A 7,908-nucleotide genomic window follows, 5' to 3' on the forward strand; every position below is an offset into this window, starting at 1 on the left:
AGGAGAGATTAGGGCACCTGGACCTCTTCAGCCTCTGCAAGAGAAGGTTGAAAGGCGACCTTGTGGCTGCCTATAAATTCATCATGGGGGTGCAGAAGGGAATTGGTGAGGCTCTACTCACCAAGGCACCCTTGGAGGTGACAAGAAATAATGGCCATAAGCTAGCAGAGAGCAGATTTAGACTGGACATTAGGAGGAACTTCTTCACAGTTAGAGTGACCAAGGTCTGGAATAGGCTCCCAAGGGAGGTGGTGCTCTCCCCTACTCTAGGAGTCTTCAAGAGAAGGTTGGATGGGCATCTGGCTGGGGTCATCTGAACCCAGCACTTTCCTGTCTATGCAGGGGGTCGGACTCAATGATTTATTTAGGTCCCTTCCGACCCTAACATCTATGAATCTATGAATAACTGCTAAGCCACAGAATCATGTCCCCTACTCTTTGCTTTCACTGTGGCTCAATGCATTTGACAGGCCTTCCTGTATTGTGCCACAGCTTCAGACAGAGGGATTGAGCATATCTCCATCCAGACCTAGCTTATAGCCTTGAAGTTAGGGCATTCTTGATGGGGTGAGGTGGGGCAGGAGCTCAGGCTGGGGAGGACATTAAATTCAGTTCAATCACTCTCTCTGAGAGCATAGTAAGTAACAGTACAACTTCTTTTCTGCAAACATTTTAAAAACAAGACTTGGAGATGCCTGCTTTGAGAAGAAAACTCCAGTCACTGGAACTGCATGAGGAGCGATGCATGTCAGCAGCCTTTGCTTAGGTACTTAAGCCCCATGAGTTCATGGGACCCCTTCTGCTTAGCAGTTACCCTGGACAGATGTAAGCAGATTCCCGCTCTGAGGGTTGGACTTTTAGATCACCCTACTGATGCTAGGCACTGAAAACAAAGTTTAATGGCATTTATACACATACTTTTCTGTCCCACGTTGCACTGGAGATCTGCCACTGTGGAGCTAACTCAATTAATAGAGTCTACTCCACATGTGAGCTGAGGTGATTTATGCTGCACTACGTGCAGTTTTATAAGTGGCAAAATGCACATCAGCTCCCTGAAAATGGTGGCTGTGCACTTTTGAACTAAAGCACTTCTGATGTGTTTTAGTTCAAAACCACACTGCCACCATTTTGTCAGGACTGATGCACATTTTGCCACTTATACAACTGGAAGCGCAACAGTGTCAGGTGCTTTTCAAAGCCTCTAGCAGTGCAGCACTTGCATGTGTAAAAGTGCCCTTGGATTTTAACTCTGGGTTTTGCTCCCAGAGCCAAACAGCCTGGCAGGCCTGGAAGAAAAATAACCCAACTCCAACCCATGAGAAGTTGCTCCCAGGAGAGTTTGCTCTGGAAGAATGGGCAATCAGGACTCATAGTAGAGATAATATCTTTTATTAGACTAACAAGATTAAATTAAACACATTTTTAAATAATTTAATTTTAAAGAAATTAAATTAAAGAAAGCAATTAAAGTTTGTTTGGTTTTTTTTCAAAAATCTTGTTGGTCTAATAAAAGATATCATCTCTACTACGAGTCCTGATTGCCTTTTCCTCTAGACCAAGACAGCTACAACCTGGATACTTGACACCTCCTCAAACACTTAGGACTCCCATGTGAGGAGCCGGCAGGGGGCTTGTGGTGCTGCTCCTTCTACTCAGCTCCCAGTACATTTGAGACACAAGCATTAGTGTCACCAGGTGCCAGGAGCCAATTTGACTGAGCAGTACAGCAAAGCCCCTGCCAACATCTTACATGGGAGTCCCCAGGGTGTGACAAGTAAGCAGGGAGCAGGTAGAAGCTGCTTCCTATCTCTCTAAATGTGTGAGAGGGACAGGAACAGTTGCCCCTCCCAGATCAGAGATGACCCCAGTATCTGGAAGGCACAGGGGACTTTCCCTGCAGCTTAACTTCTGGTCCCTCAGAGGAGTTAAGCTGCAGGAAGTGTACAAGAGTTCGTTCTGCTAGGAGGAACTCTCCAGGGAGCAACTTCAAATGGGCTGGAGTTATTTTTCTCTTAGAACTCCCAAGGCATTTGGCTCTAGGAATAGGATCTAGGGATAAATCACGTTGTAAACTCTGTATATTGTGCCTATTATCAGTAGGGTGATCTAAAAGTCCTGCTCTGAGCAGGAATCTGTTCACATCTAGCCAGGGGTAACTGGTCTGGGGGAAATGCTGTGAATGCTGGCATACTTTTGGTTTCTGCTGGGAGAGTGGTGATTTCCCATTACAAACATTACATTTCTATGTGGCCTTAATGGGACAAAACGATGTTGGCAAACATTTCTTTCCATTTTTCACAGTATATAATACATAAACTATTTCTGTCAGGCACTTCAGCTTTTATGTTAGCTTTTCTAGTTTTTAGATGGATTATTTGTATTGAATAAAGTTAATATAATAGTAATTAACAGTATGCCATTATAGAGTCAGGTCATGATTTTATATTGATATTAAATGCCTAGAATGAGGTTAATCCAACATAATTTCTAACTCTTTTTGTCTTCTTTCTGACCCTACCAAAAGTATGACTGTGAGAGTCTGAAGGATACCCACCTAGAGTTCAACCCCAGCTGGGAGCACAGATCTCACCATACCAGGGACATCCATGCTGTGATGGGAGCTTCCCATCTGCACCAGCCTGGCTTTACCTCCTCACCAGGTGAAGTGGATTGGGGCTAATCTGCCGCACAAGAAATATCCGGGCACAGGAAATGGAGCCGAGGGAAGAGAGAAGACCAGGAGCCTGAGATGCACGAGGAAGGTGGTGACAGCTGGGTGAGCCCTTCGTCAGACTCCGAAGAGGGGGTAATACCGCCGCCATGGGGGTGAACAGGTGGCAGAAGGCATAGTGGGGAGAGACCCAGGAATGGCAAAGGCAGTGGATCCACCTGAACCAGCTGCTTCAGGGTTCTTTTTTCCCCCTTTTTCTTTCCTTTGATGTTCCCAGTGCCTGCTTGAGAGCCCAGACTGAGACCCCGCCTCCATCCATGTGGGCATGCAAAGAAGAAGGAATCATGTGCCTCAAAAGAGGGTCCCTTGGCCAGATCGGCACTAGGCAGAGGGATGACAGGCTGAGACAACCACTTCCCCAATACCAGCTGCTCAGGGAAGAGGGAGTTCCCCTCCCGGTCAAGTGTCAGGTGCCACCAATTAAGCCCGGCAGAGGCATCGGTAACAAAGTATCTAAGGGAGTCCCGGGCAGACAGGAAGCCGCCAGCAGACTTAAAGGGGCAACGAAGCCCCAGCCATCCAGGACCGGACTTTGATGGTAGCCTGAAGGCAGACAAAGGCCAAGCCCTAGGATTTCAGTTAAAACCTAGAGGAAAAAGAAAGAAAGAAATTTAAAGGAAGAGAGTAAAGAAACTGGTTGTGTGGGTCCCTTCATCGCTTTATGGTGAGGCTTCAGGCACTGAGGCAACCCCAACTGTTGATCCAGGTGGTAGGACAGGTAGTCACCACCTCCCTTTCACAAACATCTCCTTATCATCAAAGTCATAGCACCAGAAGAAAGGGCACCAGACCTTACCTGAATCTACCTTAGGGGGTGCAGATACCCTGAGGGGACCAGTGAATGTCAGCAGGACATAGGGGTACACACCTGTACCTGGTAACTACCTGACAATGACACACTTTATAAACATAGCCTATTATTTATATCTGTTGTAATATGACAATTATTATTGTTACTGCTGTAGGGGCGTGTGCGTGTGCGTGTGCGTGTGCACACACACAATGTGGAAGAGGTAGTTTGATGTGTTAGTCTGAAGTCAGGCAGAAGGCAGGACAGGGAAGAGTAGCTCCTTAAAGACTAACTCATTCAGAAAGGTACCGCCCTGCCCTGTCTTGTATCAAATGTAACTAGAAAATCTAATTTTAAAGAGTCCTGTACTTTTCAGGAGTTTTTGTATATTGTCATATACAATAAAATGCATAGCATTTTTTTTTTGGACAACTACAGTGTTCACAACATGACAGCCATGTGGGTAACAATGACTAGGATGGATTTGAACTCTTTACTCTGTCAATTATTTTTAAGTGAAATTAGTGTGAAGCATTTCACAATCCATTTCAAGTGATCACACATCATTTCCCCTCAAACTGCATGCCAATATTTTATCAGAATAACAAACTATGTCCAATGCAAACAGGCATATAGTCTCTTATATGGCTAAACTGCTATAACATCCAAAATACGTAAAAATACAAAACTTTTAATGTTAAAAGAGAAAATATAACTATGAAGCTATAAATAAGAATGGCATTTTATGACTCATTAGTTACTAAGTATCTCTTACTAGTTAAATACCAGCGATGCTAACAGATATTTGGTAACGTGTACCTGACATTACCATATCATGATTCACATTTTTCATTTTATTCATCCATATTTTAATGCCAGAAATTCTATACTTGTATTCTTATTATCCTTGTGAGGAGGGGAAAAAACATATAAGCAAAACAGCATATTCCATCAACTGCAAAGTATTGAAAGGCCTCAAGTGCAAAAGTTTAGACCAATTGTCAAGAGAAGTGGCAAGGAGGAAAAATGCTTATTCCACTTTTGAACCAATGCACAAAGTGATGGAGCTCAAGGGTGTTCTTCCTCCTACAGCATTGGCAGAGTGGACTCCCAAACCTTTTCCACTTGGTTGGAATTGTGACCTGGTAGGTCCCTCAAGGCAATCATCACTGTCATTCCATGGATTTTATTTCAAGTTGTGCACTTATAAACCATGTTTGTCACCTTCTACCTTTCAGGTTATCAGCTCTAATAAAATGAAGAAAATCAAAACAAAAGTAGTAGAAAGAATAAGATTACTGCCCAAGTGCATATGAAAACATTAAAACATTAGTGTGAAGCGTTTCACATTAAAACATTAAAATATGTATTATATTTAAAGCAAAGAATATCTTGCTCCTTTGGTACTTAGCAGCTATTTTCTGTGCTCAATCCCCTATGTCCTGCTGACATTCACTGGTCCCCTCAGGGTATCTGCACCCCCTAAGGTAGATTCAGCTGAGGTCTGGTGCCCTTTCTTCTGGTGCTATGACTTTGATGATAAGGAGATGCTTGTGAAAGGGAGGTGGTGACTACCTGTCCTACCACCCGGATCAACAGAATGATCAGCAGGGATCCTGACTTTCTCTGATTTTAGAAAAATCTCCAAATTTTGGATTAAATAAGTAGCTGAAAATCCACATTTTTCTATGATTAAAATGAAACACCACTATATATCTAAAGAATAGGGGGTTTTTGCAAAAATCTAGTTGGTCTAATAAAAAATGCAGCCTCTACCATGAGTTCTGATGTGTATAATAGACATGCACTGAAACAGTCCAATATTGGATCAGTACCAATATGAAGAAAATTGTCTATATTGGATATTGGCCCTATGGGGCTGATAATTTGGTGGATAAATGCCTGTGATGCTCTCAGCTGCAGTGCAGCAAGAAGCAGAGCCAGCAATGTGGAGAGCTGCCTCCAGATGGTAAATCGGAAGAGAAGGGGGGAGGGAAGGGGTGTGGGGGGGCAGATCAATGCCCCCATGGTGAGGGAGGGGGCAGGCACTGCCCATGGGGGCAGAGGGGGCACAGGACAGAGCCATGGCTTGTGGAGTGGGTGTAGCTCCCACCACTGCTTGTACCCCAGAAGGGTGGGGGGGTGCCCCTGGATCTGCATGGCATGAGGCAGGTGGCAGCAGCAGGGTGGAGCTGGAGCTGTAGCCACTCCAGATTTTGCTGCAGCTCCACTCCCAGCCCTGCACAGCCACCTGCCACCCAGCACAACCCTGGCTGAATACTCCTCCTCCACCTAAGTGCCAGGAAAAACCACAGCTGTGCCAAGTGGTGGGTGATGGTGCGGGGCTGGGAGCAGAGCTGTGGTGAAATTTGGGGTGGCTGTAGCCTCCTCCCAGTGCCTCCAGAGCCTGCTCCAAACCTGGCCCTTGGTAAGAAGAGACCTATGCAACACCAGCTCCACCCCACAGCTGCAGCCCACCCCACACTGTACAGATCTGGGGACACACATCCCCACCCTCCCAGGGTGTAAGCAGTGGCAGGAACTGCCTCCATCCCATGAGCCACATCTCTGCCCCACACCCCCTCCTTTCCTTCCCTGGGCAGTGCCTTCCCCTGTCCCCTCCCTCACTGTGAGGGCTGTTGATCTTCCCCATCATGTGCATTCCCTCCCACCACACCAGACTTACCACTGTGAAGCAGTTGTATCAGATAGCCAATATTTACCTATCAGTATTGGCCCCCCAAAATCTCCACTGGTGCACCCCTACTATATATAGTGTGGTATATCATTTTAATCATGGGAAAACCCACATTTCTCCCATAATTAAAATGAAACACCATTAATCTATATCTATAGTGGTGTTTCATCTTAATTGTGGAAAAATATATATCTATATATTCATGGGATATATCTTTGTATTAGTGGTTTTTCATTTTAATTATGGAAAAACGTGAATTTTGGGTTACTTTCTTAAATCCAGATATTAGGGATTTTTTTTTTTTTTAAAAAAGATAAAACCAGGATGCCTGCTGATAAGGAAAACAAAGAGAAAACCTTTATACACCTAAATGGAAAATTATTTCCACTGAAAATATATGCTATATGCAAACAATGGTAAAGAAAAACTATTGGTATTCTGTCGAAGGCCAAAAGGAGACCCTTAACTGGCAGATGGATGGTGACAACTTAATTCCTTTAAACAATTTCCAGAAAACTCTTTATTTTTATGTATTTGCATTACAGATACCAGAAGGCTGAGTGCATTTGTTAAGGAAAATTAAGGGCAGTTTGACATGAATTCTGAATTTATATCTGCAATAATAATTTGCAAGATTGCACTCATGAACAATTTGTTTAATCGTTTGTATAATATTTACCTATGGAGACTTGAAAGTATACATCCAGGAAAAAAAATAATCCAAAAGGTGTGAAGTAAAAGGGAAAAGCTAAATGAAATACAGATCATGGATTTTTCACGAACTGCATTGTGAACATTTATTGATATAAATGTCCTTAAAAACCTATAACTTTTTGAAAGCATCCTGGAAGGTTGTCTTCTATTGGCTGCAAAAGCATTATTTTCCCTGGAAGATTTAGGAATATTGGATTTATGTTACCAGTTTAGATCACTGGATCATCAAGTCTACTACCTTTATATTCTTAGTGGGCAATATTAAATGCCCCTAGGAAAAGCAATACTTCATAAATATCCACATCCAGTTGTGAAGTTCTAAATATAGTCTGAGAGAATTCCTGATTTTAATACCTTTGTAACAGAGGGCCTACCACATGGCCCACCCACCTGTTCTTGGGCAAACAGCCTGCCTTCTTGCCTGCCTTGCCTTGGTCTTGATTGATTAATTAATTGATGTAATTAGGCAGGAGGCTGCCCATTTTCTGCCCCACTGATAGGGGGCACTATCTGTGGCTCCATTCCTCCCCTACACCAGAGTCAAAACCTCGCTGATGACATCAAGATGTTCTCACATGTGCCAGTCCCCCATGGTGGACGCAGAATCCTGCTGTAGGACCCCCAACTGAGTTCCCCCCTTCAGGCGGACTCTGCCACCATTTTACCAGGCTATATACCTCCCTGCCACCAGTTCCCCTTCAGGTGTGGTCCCGTCACGGGGACCTTCAGCTCACACTAGCCCCAGCCTACCTCCAGGCTGGTCAGGAGGCCAGGCCCCTGGCTCTTGGGCACCCCTCTCAGTGGACCTCCTTGCCCTTCTGATCCTCCTGGTCCTGGCCCCTGCCTGGGCCAGTCAAGGGAAGCTCTGGCAGTCCTTGATGCATGACCCATATTTTTATCCCAGAGTCCTCCTCTCTGGGTCCTCCTCCACAGAGGTGGGGAGCTGGGATTACCTTACACCACAACTGTGGC

This window comes from Gavialis gangeticus, unplaced genomic scaffold, assembly GCF_001723915.1.
Source record: "Gavialis gangeticus isolate Ggan-Ray unplaced genomic scaffold, GavGan_comp1, whole genome shotgun sequence".
Lineage (NCBI taxonomy): Eukaryota > Metazoa > Chordata > Crocodylia > Gavialidae > Gavialis > Gavialis gangeticus.